This window comes from Pseudopodoces humilis, chromosome 19 (assembly GCF_049639895.1).
Source record: "Pseudopodoces humilis isolate 2021_Gansu_Grassland_sample_001 chromosome 19, ASM4963989v1, whole genome shotgun sequence".
NCBI classification, from domain to species: Eukaryota; Metazoa; Chordata; class Aves; order Passeriformes; family Paridae; genus Pseudopodoces; species Pseudopodoces humilis.
This window is the reverse complement of record NC_142218.1, coordinates 8,730,919-8,744,276: the sequence shown is the minus strand read 5'-3', so window position 1 is coordinate 8,744,276 and position 13,358 is coordinate 8,730,919. Positions and strand designations below refer to the sequence as shown.

Below are 13,358 nucleotides of genomic sequence, written 5' to 3'. Positions count from 1 at the left end.
CAGACCCTGGCAATGGCTGTGCTGCCACCCTTCATCTGGGGTCCTCTTTCCACCCCTGCCCAGCACCTCTGCACACCAAATTGTGCTCTAGGGCAGGACCAACACTCCCTCCTGTTTCTCTGTACCACCCAGGGCTGCAGGAACTGAAGCCCTGTGCACCTACAATGCAAGGGAAGCAAATGAGGCTACAGTGTCTCCTCATTAAAAGCAATATTCATGCTCCAGTGTTCATGGCCAGTTAATAAGAGTTTTTATTAGAGCCTTTTTTCTTTCCCTACCGAGCGGCAGCAGCACAGTACGCAGCAGCAGGACACAGCAGAAGGTACAAAAGGAGGTGTTTTTCACCTTCCATCCTTGCAGCACTTGTGTACTCTTCGAGAGAGGAACAAAAGCCGTGTGCCCGCAGCACCGCTGCTGTCTGCATGGTGTTCTTAAGTACTGATCAAAAAGATTAAAGAGTGAACATTGCTCAACGTCCAATTTTCCCCCAGCTCCATGGGGGAGCTGTCAAAGCACAAAGCTGCTCTGAGTGTGGCAAGCCAGGCCACCAACGAGAGGGGAAACAAAGCACTGGGGTTCTCCACCAGAGAATCCTTTTGGTGTTTCCAAGGCCCAGGGCAGCAGCAGGGCCTAGAAAATCTCACAGGATGTGGGACCCCTTCAAGGCAAGAGTAAGACCTGAGTTGTGGATTTCCCTGCCTCCTGCCTTTGCCCTGCCAGCCACAAAGTGTGAATGTTCCTACTTCAATTGAAGGAACCTCATTGAGATGGCTGATAATTCCTCTCCAAACATACCTGAGCCTGAATGAAAAGAGAAAATAACAATATTAAAAAAAAACCAAAACCAGAACAAACAAACAAAAAATTTAAAAAAACCCAAAAACACAAAGAAACAAAACCAACAAACAAACCCCAGCACATCACTTCCAAATGATGAGCACCATCATCCTCCTTTCTGCCAGGCTTATTGACAGCAGGGACCCCTCCTGCCACTGGTGTCATCCCCAGCACCCAGCCTTTTGTCTGTGCAAAGGGAGCCCCTCTCAGCCACGCTCACCCACGTGTGCCCAGCGCGTGTGCAAGCGGCCGTGTGAAGTGTCAGCCATGCAGGAGAGCATCTCTCAGAAACAGGATGTTGCTTCCTTCTCCTTGCACATTTCCCTCATTATTTTGCTCTAATTTGCCTTTCCTGGTGCCTTCTCTATTCAACAAAAGCTAAATGCAAACTGCGTCCCTTAATCTCCAGAACAGCAGCTCACTGCTGAGAAAATAATATAGATGTAACTTCCAGCATCACACACTTTCTTTTCCATTTATATGCAAATGCCGACCTTTCACCCAAGCTGTCTCAAAGAAGTATTTCCTTAAAAATGCAAATAGCATGTTGCAGGCAGTTACTCTGGTTGAGTCTTTCTTGTATTATTATTATTATTTCTTTTAACCTTACCAGCACTGTAAAACACAACAGCTAAACTGCACCCCGGCAATAATTACTTTTCATACCAAATTGAAAGCCTATGTGGAGCCTCTGTCGAAACACCAGCAGGAGAATTCAGTGCAGATAAATTCTTGGAGATGCTTTTGGAGAAGCATGTCTTGGGCCAGTGGGAAGGAAGCAGCCCCGAGACGGTTGCTGCTGAAGGAAACCACCTGATGGCTCAGGGTGAGGTAACAAGGGACTTGTGAAACCCTTCCCGTGGTGCTGCTGATGCACAGGAGCCCTCAGGAGTGGGAAAAACAACCTGTGTAAGCTGGGGTGAGGAGAAGAACCAGGAGCGTGTCCACTGGCAGTGCTGGTGTTGGGCAAGGATGTCCTTCCCCACCCGAGGAGGTGTGGGAAGGCGTTAGGGCTGTGTGTGCTCTCTGTGCTGAACAAAGGGGCTCCAGGGCAACACTGGGACTCTGGGCCTGATGATGAGCAAGGGGAAGGGTGGCTGGAGAAGGTGAGGAAGGAGCCACAGCGATTCAGAGGAACAAGTAAGAGTCAGGGATTTCAGCTCCAAGACTCCCCTAATTCAGCTCTTTCTCCCAGCTCTTGGGACACCTCTGGTGGAAAGCAGCTTCCACCTCCACCACGACAGCAGCACCAGCCCTCTGTGCATCTCCTCACTGTGGGCACGGGGACAGGGCTGTCCCCAAACTGGTAACACAAGCCCACCCCAACAAGTTGAGGGGTGAAAGAAGGCACCAGCAACTGCTGAAACCAAAGTCCCCTTTCCCCACAGCTGCTGTCAGCCTGCATGGGGAAGTACTCCCAGCATGGATGGACATCAAACAGATCGAGCTGGAGGCATTGATCCGGCTCGAGTATCTGACACACTGCATCCAAACCACTCCATCATCAGCTTGGAAATGAAGGGATAACAGAAGAGAGAGCCTGAGCACGGTGTTTGCACAGGGGGGTACGAGGCTGAGCACTGAGGGGAAGCCAAATGTAAAAAGCCAGCCACAGAAAACCTTCCTGGGATGAGGCAGGACAGGGTTCAGTACCTGCTTCTGAGCAGCAAATACAGATTTCCTCAGTGTGTAGGGGAAGAATAGAAGAAACAGGGAAAATATGAACTGGTCTTTCCTCTCCCATTTTAGCCATCCATAGATTTAGCTGTCAATGATTCTTGGGTTCCTTCTGAGTTCCAAATCTCCTGAGATGCCCCAGTGCTGACTGTCACAGCCCAAGTTATTTTGGATCTGCTGTAACATTTCACCCTCAGCCCTGTAAATTCTGGGTAAAAACAACTGCAAAACCCCAAAAGCTTAAACAAAACCCCACATTGTTTCAAATTTGGCCCAAATTAGGTGCACACATGTGTTTGTGGAGCACAAACTGCTTGTCCCCAGCACAGGACTGGGGTCCATCGACAGTGTTTGCTCTGGGAAGTGTTTTCCTGGCAGGGATTTCTATCACATGTGACACCAGGTTGGGCAGAGGAGGGAGAAGCTGCCTGGAAGAGCCAGGGAAGGGGCTGGCAGTGCCTCTGACGCAAAGTTAGATGACTAAATGGGCTACTTCCCAGCTGCCAGCTTGTCTTTACGATATTAAGCCTTTTCTCTCTGCTGCCATATAAGAAGTGAAAAGTTGACACGTAAGCGTGTGTCATATGGAGTCAGGGAGACAGAAGCAATAAGGCATAAAAGGAGGTGAGATCATTGTGCAGCAGCAGCTCCCCAGGGGTACGAGGCAGCTCTGCTCAGTGCCCGCTGGCTCTCAGCCCCCACCAGCACCCCCTCCCGGGCTTGGCACACTCAAACCAAACCATTTCCTCGCCAGAACCCCCAGACCACGGGCAGGCACAGGGTGCCACGCTGCCCACCACAAAATGAGGCAATTAATGCCTTCTGAAGGGTCAGCTCATTAAACAGGAGTCAGCACTGCAGCACGAGTGTCAGCCCCCCAGGATTATTGCTGCTGAATGGGGTGGCTGCTGTGCACCATTTGCCTGAAAAAAAGGGAAATCATCAGATGAGTTTATAGCCCTGCTGGCACAGCTCTGAGCGCTCCTGCAGGCTCTGTGTAATTGAAATTAAATACAGGCGAGTGATACCTTTCTGTCCTTCCTGCAGCCTTCGCTCGCTTGGGAATATGATGCAGGGACAACAAGGAGGAGGGTGAGACAGCAGCTGGATGCCCATGGGCACTGCTCTGGAGCAGCATTCATCCCCACTTCCAGCCCCTTTCACCAGCTGAGCCCTCTGCTCTCCATCAGCTCTGTCCCAAAACTGAGCCAGGAGCAGGGGAAGCCCAGAGTCCCCAGTGCAGTCACCCCCAGGCTCCACAGCCAAGCACCAGCTCATATCCTGCAAGTCACAAGTTTCTCTCCTCCCAAATAATTTTCTCCCAATCCTCCCTGTTCTGGCAGGGTGTCCTTGCTCGGTGGGTGAGTGCAGAGGGAGCAGCCAACCTGCCAGAGCCACCTGCCTCCCTGGGAGCCAGGAGAGCTGCTCCAGGATGAGAGGGAGTTGAAGGTTTCTAGAGAATGTGGGACAGGAGCTGACAACTCTGTGCTCTGCTGAGACACCGCAGGCAGAGTTAACCGTTTCAAATGTCATTTTTTTTAAAGCAACAACATTGCTCCCAGGCATCTTTTTTTTCCTTTTTTTTTTCATTTTTATTAAATAAAAAATGGAGCAGCTCTCTCCAGAAGGCTATTAATCCTCTCCTGTCACTTGTGTTCTTGGAGAGCGCGTTTCTCTGGGCAAAAGCAGTGAGTTGCTCGCTGACTAATTACATCAAAATATTGAGGGCAACAAACAAACCTTTAACTCCACTTGCCAGAAGCTCGCTAGATGCAAAGCTTCAGAATTATGGAAGAGAAACATATGCAAAAGCAGGAGAAGCTGGGACTCCAGACACACTCATGGCCACATCAGTTTTCAGAGGGATGAACCCTTTCCTCCGTGATGGGGCACTCAGGTTGGGCTAACTTCACCCAACATAACTTCACCCAGAATCTCACCCACCCAAAGATTTTGATTTCCTACAAATAAAGATTTTTTTTTCCTTTTCTATGGAAGTGAATTCATTTATCTTCCTCTCATTCCCACACAGGCACTTGGGCTTTGTGTGGACAGCAAGGACTGGACACATGTCCCTCAGAAAGGTTCATTTTAGGTTTCAAGCCCCACTAGAAGGCAGTTTTAGGCTGAAATCAGGCAATTTCTCTCAAAGGCCACCTGACACCTTCACTTATCCCAGCAGCTCACCAGAGCAGCCTTTCTTTGGGACACAGCATTGTAGATTTAACCCTTCCCTGCTTTAAAACTTTTGCCAAACATTCAGCCAGCAGTGTTTTGGCATTGACTAAATTCCCATCCCATCACCCTGTATTGCCCACACAGCCACAAAGGGAAGAGCCAGTGCTAAAAGGAAAGCCTAATTCTGCATTTAGGTGCCAAACCTGATGTGCTTCCAGAGGGTTTGGGTGTCCAAGAACTGAAACAGGTGACTCAAATGCAAGCTTTGGCCCCAAAGCCATGGCTGCTAGAGAGCCACTGCCTTCCTCCCCCAGTCCTACATCTCCCAGGCTGGAGAAACACTAGGAGCAGGGAAAAGCTCCAGCTCTGAGATGTGGGTTAACCAAAAGCAGCTGCTGGGGAGGTTTCTCTGCACTCTGTAGGTGCTCAGGTTAATGGGGTGTTCACCACAAACCTTAACCAGCCACACTCAGGGAGCCCAGTGACAAGCACAAGTTGTTCAATGTCAAATTGTTAGTTTCAAGGGATTGTTTAAAAAAAAAAGAGAGATTTTCAAAAGTCCTCAGACTGTCACCTATAGATTTTGCCAGCAATAATTTGTTCTTAAAATACTGCATGCATGAAAGCTCCCCTGAGCCATCTCTTGTACCTTATAATAATATTCACCAGGGGATCCTCCTAATGCTGGGTTTGAATCCTTTGCTGCTGAATACACCCGACCCCGGACTTGCAGAGAGGGCTCAGATAAACGTGCCTGGGAGCTGCTGCTCAGAGAGACGATTACAGCCCTCAGCATCGACCAGAGAGGTTCTGATTGCGCCCACAAGGAGCAAGAGGCTTCCCCAAAACTGGCACCAACCTCGCTTGCAGATGCTGTCCTAGGGAGAGCCACACGCTTGCCAAACAATCTCAAGCAGAGGAACGAGGAAAGCCGAGTCTCTACTGCAGTTTATATTTAATTAGAGGGAAGGCAGCTTACGCAGCAGTTTCGGAAACATATTGTCTTACAGCATATTGGATATTTGTATCTTAACAGCTCGACATCGATTTCTTTTATGTAAAGGAAGAGGGGGGAAGAGCACAGCGTGCCCTAAGTTGTGTAAGCTCCAAAGAGACTCCTGCACCACTTGGACTAATGTTTGGAGTAATCAAAGGCGTGAACTCATGTATTATGGATGGGAACGAGAGTTTTCAGGCTTCTGCAAAAAGGAATCTCCAGCGTTTGGTATTTTGTTAGCAGCCTGGCACCATATGGCTCTCCCCTGCTGATATTCTTTCACACCAGAACTTTATGTTCAGATGCTTTAGTTAATATTTTACCCAGCAAGCATAAACAAGATGCAAAGATTGCAGTCGACAGCAACCTTCTCTTAAACCATATATGCACGTTAATACTGAAGGCTTCTTTCAGCAAGTACTTTACCCAACACATGCCTGACTTTATTTTTTCCTTAGGGGGTCCAAGCTGGGCCATTTACTTTAACTGCCTTCCCATTGAGCACAAAACAAGCAGCAAGCCCATGAAGGACATTTCACTCCCTCTCTACTCTGCTTCCCGGCTGGTCCGAAGCAGCACTGGATGAGTGCAGGTGACACACGCATGCTTGTGTTTGCATTCAATTTAAGACTGTATCTCTGCTTCTGCGCCATTTCAGCCTAAATTTTATCTTGGAAAGGCAGTGTTTCCCCTCCTCTGCTCCTTAAACAGGGATGGAGCCCCAGGCAAACCTCTCAGTCCAAAGGGAAACCTCACACAAGCACCAACAGCCTAAACAGACCACGAACAGCGACATGGAGCATCCAACTCGAGGTCCAAGATATGTGTTTCCCTCTACCCTGCACCGAGTTAGACCCAAAATCACTTTGGAAAACTGCAGCTCTGAGATTTGGCTCTAAATATTACACTTAGACTCCCCCCGGCTCCCCAACCCCCAATATTCTTATTAGCCTTTAATATTCTTAAAACAAATAGGACCTAACAGATGTCTTTTCAGCCTGCACTCTTATTAATGAGAATATTGTAAGAATGGAAATCAGGTCACAAATGTTTAATACTTTGTTTAAAAAGTCTGCAGCTTCTTTAAAGAGTTCCACTAATCCCAACATGACAGATGTACAAGGCAGTTTTGCTTGGGGCAGATTAAAATTCTCGCTCTGATTTGCTCTTTCATTCGGTCTGATTAAAATAACATTGTGATTTTTTTTTTTTTTTAACGTGCTGACTTCAAAATAAAAAAAGGAAAGAATAAAAAGTGACCAGTAAAGGCCAGTATGATCACAATAAAAGCAAAGTTATTGTTGTTAAGATTAAAAAAAAAAAAAATAAGCGAGGGAAAAGGAATGGGGGAACAGCCAACTCAAACCCAGGTTAGCATTAAAGCTCTGTGTTAAAGATGAAAGGGGAACCTTTCCAAACTATGTTTTTCCATTTGAAAGTGTTTATTAATCTATTCTCTCTGAAGCAAAAAGTTCAATGAAAGACAAAGATCAAAAGTATTTTAATTCAGGTGAAAAATATTTTTTTCTTTTTTTTTTTTCCTTAAACCAAACCAAACTGAAAATCAGAGGATTGCAGAGCATGGCACTTCAGTTTTCTGCTCTAAAACCGATATTTGCTGGGAACAGCCCAGCTGGCAGAACAAGGTGATCCCAGCCACCTTTTCATCAGCCAAACTATGCCTGGGAATTCCCAATTTCCCTTTCCTGACATCCTTTCACACCAGACCAACCTTCCCTGGGCAAACTTTCCCAGCCAATTCATTTCCCTGCTGCTACCAAACACCCCTGGCCTCCGAGTCAGCCATGAATGTGTGTATGGCAAGGGCTACTCCAGGATGCTCTGATGGGATCAGCAGAGGAGCAGGGCAGTGGGATGGAAACCCAGGCACACTCCCAGCCCACATCCTCTCCCTACACTCATCCATAAACATGCCACAGCCACATCTGCCCATTCCCTCTTGGGTCTGCCCAAAACCAGCCATAGCTCCCAGTGCTGGGTCCATCCAGGGTGTTGCTGGACCGGTTTCCTACAGGCACTGCCTCCCCAAAGGCTGCTGTAGCATGGAGGGGTGCATGGTTTTAAAAAGCAGTCAGAGCTGTTCAAAATACAGCCTCTCAAAGAGCAAAGTCCTGCTTCAAGAGACCAGCTTTTTATAGAAGGCAGTCAGAGTGTTTGTCTAGATCTCTCCAGCCCAGAAATCTTCTCTGCCTCCCCACTCAGTCCTGCAAACCCACAGCAAACCTCACAGGAGCACTGCAGGGATGAATAAAAACAATAGAAAACCACTCATTTTGGGATGCTTATTTGCCATTTTTCCTTCAAACTGCAACTTGTGCCTTCTATGAAACAGCCCTTAGAAAATCCAGTGTTTAAATATTTTGAGGATCTGCTCCACTCTGGTGATTTTTGATATTTACTGTTTTTAAACATAGTTGTTCAATACATGCTCATGCCCCTGAGATGTCCTCGCTTCAGCTATTCCCAAGGCAGAAGCCACCTCCCCTTCCAGGCAGGATACTGTGGGAAAGCAGCTCAGGGAAGCCAAGGGATCCCCTCCTGTGCTGCTGCTGCCAGGGAACCTGCATGGGAGGAGATGCTTGGAACCCGCTCTTCACCTTCTGAGGGTCAGCCCTGTCCCAAAGGGCAAAGCCAGCACACAGCTGCTCCCGAGCTCTGCAAGGGCAAACACTGCACTTCCAGAAATCCCCTTTGACAGATTAATCTGCCAAGAGGGGAAACTCCAAATATAAGCCCACAAAGCCCTTTTCTCCTTGGTGAAAATATTTGTCAGAGTGGGAGGGGACAGATTCCCCTCCCATCTCTGAAGGGAGCAGAAGGGATGTCCCAACACTGCTGTCTGCCATGACTCAAGACCTGGCTCCCAGATCCCTGAGAAGAAACTCTCACACAAATTCATTTCATTTTAGGAACAAGGTATTTTTTTTATAAATAAACAGCCTTTCTCCACCCCTGAAATGTTTCACAGCCTGTGCTTATCACTCCACTTCTCTATTCACACCATGATTCTCCTAAGGCCTGGGCTATGGATCAAACTTCTACTTTGCAAAGGTAAACAGCCTCAGAAGCGATAAAAAACATTTTAAGCTGGGAAGTTTCATGGAATCCCACCTTAATGCTGTCAGAGACACCAGTGGATTCTCACCACACACCCAGGAAGACAAGCATGGGAACATGGGTGGAGTTATTCTTTGTAGAAGCCAGTAAAACACAGCAGAAAGGAGGAAAAGGCAGAGAAAAAGGTGGAAAGAGTTTCTTGATGACAACCTCCGCCCTGTCAAAACTCCAGAAATACCTGGGAACTGAGAGGCTGTGTGGCAGTCAAGCCCATGCTGATAATCCTTTCATTGCTGCTGCAGGACAGTAAAGCCAAATAAACCTGGAGTGTGAGCCCTCCTTGTCTGCACAGCCAGGGAGCAAACAGCATCTGCACAACAAATAACCCAAAAGGGGATTTGTTGGGGCAGAGTAACACACAGTGGTGTGTTCCCAGCTCTGGAAGCGTGGATCCTCCATGCTCAGCTCCCGTACAGCTATAATGTGATATTTTTTGATATTTGGATACTTTGCCATTAAGGAAAGGGCTCTAACAACTCAGACATAGAGTTTACAGCTGGAAAAATAAGCCTTTCTATTTACAAACTCACACAAACTCACAAAGCAAAGGAAAGAGCAGGTCCTGTACCCCACTTTGCCACTAAAGTTCCACATATGACTTGCTCGCGGTAAGACGATGCTTCCCCGCCTCTCCCTCCCCTTCACACGCCTCATTTCATGTCTTCTGGGAAGCCCAGCCCAGCCCCAGCTCCAGCCTTTACTGTAAATCCTCTGCTTCCCCTTCCTCGCTCTGCTCTCGGCGGGCAGAAGGTCCCGGTCCCCCCAGTCTTTGTGCTGGGGACAGCAGCAGCATCCCTTCCCAAATAAACCCCTCCGAGGCTGCAGAAGAGGGCTCTGCCCCTCGCCTGACAGGGAGGGACAGAGCATTTTGCATGACACTGATTTTGGGGGTTCAGGAGTGTGACTTCCCCTGTCCTTCTCAAGCCCTCATGCAAAACTGCGGGATTTCAGGAAGGGAAAAGAGTTTCTATTCCTGAGCTCCAAAGCTGTGTCATTCACTCTCTTCCGAGAGTGTTGCTGGCTTAGGGCGCACTTAGGGCTCCCCGCAAAGCTCAGGAAGAGCCCCGTGTCTCTTCCAGATCCCAAGTTTGGAGGCAGCACCCCAAAGCCGAGCCTTCCGGGGGGTGCAGGGGGGGTTTAGTACCGTCTGCTAAAATGGCAGCTGCTCTGACGCCAAGCTACGTCTTGCCAAGTCAGCCCTGCCCTCATCATCATCATCATCATCATCATCATCATCACCATCATCATCATCATCATCTGACTGCCAGGAACCGCTCCGGCTCCCGGGGCCGTGCGGGCCGGGCCGGGGGAGGCGCAGAACCGGGGCTTCGCCTGCCCCTGCCCACCCCCAGCCCCCAGTTTGTCACTCCGGGTTGTTGGGGACAGTCCCGGGCAGGAAGGAACCTGTGCCCCCCTTCTCTCCCAACCCAGCCCGGGCCATTCCACAACAAGAAGTGGGAAATGGAGGGGTCCCGACCCCCGGGCTGCTGTCCCCCTGCTCCCCCGCCTTGGGGACGAGGGTGATTCTGGGGGCAAAGGGAGAGAATAGCTCAGACAGACAGGGAGTGGAGATGGGGGGAGGATGAGGGAGGTTTGGGGTCTTCAGGGAGGGGGGTTCTCATCCACTTCCAGCCCAGGATTTTCCAAAACAGGAGGGAGCACCCCGGCCCCAAAGTCACCAAGGCCACCCTTGGCAGTGACCTGAAGCAGCAGCCCGCAGCGGGACACCCCTCCAGCCGGGCCAAGCCCCAGGATCCCAGGAGGAGGAGAGAGGGCCGAATTTCTATCTTTCCGACAGCACGAGGTGCCCCCGCTGCCCCCTCACTCCCCCAGAGCTGCCACGGGACAGCGGCCCGGGGAAAGGGATGGGATGCCCACTCGGGACCGAGCAGGGGACAAGCGGCACTGCCAGCCCAGAGCCCTCCCCGACCGGACCCCCGGGAAATCTCCAGCCCCGAGCGCGGCCACGCAGCCCTGCGGACCGGGGCTGCTCGGTAACAGCGCCCGGGACAGAGCCGGAGCCGCCGCTCCGCACCCCAACTCCAGCGGGACACGGGGGACAGCTCCCCTCTGCCTTCTGGGAAGGGAAAACCACAACTTTCCAGAGTTTTCCTACTCTTTGTGCGGCGGGGATCCCACAGACCCACAATATCACTTGGAGGGGAAAAGGAAAACAAACAAAAAGAAAAAACCAAAAAAGGAAAAGAGAGAAAAAGGAAAAAAAAAAAAAGCCAAAACCAAGTTGTCCTTGTTTTTCCCGAGGCAGGTGAAGGAGGGGAGAGAAGGGGGAGGGCAGGCAGGTTTGAAAGAGCCGAAGGGGACAAGTTGTGCCCGGCTTTCCCCGCGGTAGCAGCCGGCGATGGTTTGTGCTTTGCAACACGCGCCTGCTCCAATCTGCGCCGCTCGGGAACAATAAACAGGATCATACAAAGAAGTGGAAAGGCGGCATCTTTGCTTCTGGTTTCTATGACAGCATCAGAGAGAGACAAACCAACTATAAACTCTAATTCCTAGATTCCTCCTCCCCCCCCCCCTCCCAAACTCTCTTTTGTCTGCCATTAATTAAAGTGGCCATATGGAAAAGGCTGATAATAACAGCAGATGAGCCAACTAGAGAGAGGGAAAGGAAAAGAAAGAAAAAAAAGAATAACTAAAAGTAGCGGTAGGGCGATGGCGAGGGTTTAGCCGGGGCTTTTCGCACTTGTTTTCAGCGGCTGCTCGAAGCGAGGGGGCCCAACAATAGCGGGAGGAGAGCGGCTGTCCCCGCACTGCTGCCCGGCCGGATCCAGGGGGGCTGTGGGCAACCTGCCCCCTTCCCCTGCCCGGCTCCGGGCAGCCTGGCATGCCCCAAACCTCCTGCTCCCCACGACCTGCCCCCTTTGTGTGGGAGAGCCTCCGAGGGTGCCGACCCCCTCTGGGGCCGCCTCCCCGAGGAGGGTCGGTCCTGCCCGCCGGCAAACTGCACCCCAAACTCAGCCCAGCTGGCCGGGCTTGATGGCAACACAAGCACATCCACCAGCCCCCTGCCCCTCGCTCCCTCTCCGAATAACCCACGGAACAACCACAACAACAAACTTTGCTAAAATTGATAAAGAGATTAGCCAAGCAAAGCCTCTTCCGAGCAAGCTAAAAATAAGAACACGCAGATTTCTGTCGTGGTCAACGTATAGAGAGAAATCCACCAACATGGCACACTTCCCTTGTGCCTCGATGCTATAAATAGAGAACTCTAAAGTAGGCAATAATCGGAAAGAAGAGGGAGGGGGGAAAGGGAAAAAAAGGAGAAAAAAGAAAAGTCTGGCAGTGGCAGGAGGGAGCAGCCACCAGCTCTCCGCAGCCGCGTCCCCGGGCGAGGGGGGCCGCGGAGCTCCCCAGCGCCCCAGGAGTGCGGAGATGCGGAGTTGGGCTGGAGTTTTGGAGGAAGGGGCCTGGGGTGAGGGGAGCGCGGTGAGGGACCCGTGGAGCCCCGGTCCCCCCGGCCGCCAGCCCCTCCGAGAGCTCCCCGGCCGCGGGGCCGCCGCCGCCGCCGGCGCAAACTCCTCCCGGCGCCCGGGAGCGTCTTCTGCTAACACCTCCCTCCGGATAAACATCCACCGATCTCGCGGTTCACAAACCCGGCAAGCATCCTCTTCCAGAAATATTCAGAAAGTTTCCCTGTTGAATGCGACGTTGTGCTTTTTTTTTTTTTTTTTTTTTTTTTAATAATTCTCCTCCTTTCTCATCTTATTCAACCTCTTTTCAGTCAGAAGCATAACATGTCCACTAGCGTCTCGCAGCCGGCGAGGGAGCGAGCGAGCAAAGATGGACCTAGGAGCATGATGATCGTCATAAAAATCCCCTCGGTTCTCCAGTGCAATTTTCAAAACAACAACCCAGCCTTCGTGCTGTAAAGGCGAAACGCCTGCGTCTGTTTACATCAACTGTGTGCTCCGAAAGCCTTTCCCCTCTGTCTCAATCCAAGGGAGGGGAGGGGAGAAAAAAAAAAAAAAAAAAAGAAAAAAAAGAAAAAAAAAAAAAAAAGAAAAAGAAAAAAAAGCCAGCATTATCTGCCTTTGTCAACGAAAGAACATAATATTGACTTACCTTTCCCCACAGCTATTGTCTGCCCCTTTACAAAATGACATCACGGAAACCAATCATGAAATTTGCATGGGGGAGGTTGTGGGGGGAGAGTTCTTGGAGGGCAGCCCACTTCCCTACACCAGTAACACGCGTGTAAGACGGGTTGTTGGTTTCAATTAAATATCTGATACTCCTTAGTGTGTGAACTCTTAAGCCTGCTAAAGGCAATGTCTCATTTACTTAATGACCGCTCTCATTAATGGAAATGGCACAGAGGGGGCTTGCTGCGCCTTCCCTTTGTAAATACACTACCCATGAACCCTTGGGGTTGCAATATATCTGTTTACTCTCTGAGGTGAAATAAATTTACAGTATAGCATCAAAGAGAGCGAGCCAGAGAGATGGAGCGGCTGCCTTGAGTGCAAAGAGAGTTGGGGCTCTCCCAGCCCCGCCGGCCCCTCTCTCCTCG

General features: G+C 50.2%; 1 protein-coding gene across 2 annotated transcripts in view; it reads right to left on the bottom strand.

The window, feature by feature from the left end:
• The window catches only part of MYT1 (myelin transcription factor 1), a 57,738-nt gene extending 44,698 nt beyond the window's left edge, over window positions 1–13,040 (bottom strand). For both annotated transcript variants that reach the window (XM_088064475.1, XM_088064476.1), the window contains exon 1: window positions 12,911–13,040. The gene's annotated coding sequence lies outside the window, so the exon portion shown is untranslated. The remainder of the gene's footprint in view (window positions 1–12,910) is intronic.
• Window positions 13,041–13,358: the final 318 nt, after the last annotated feature.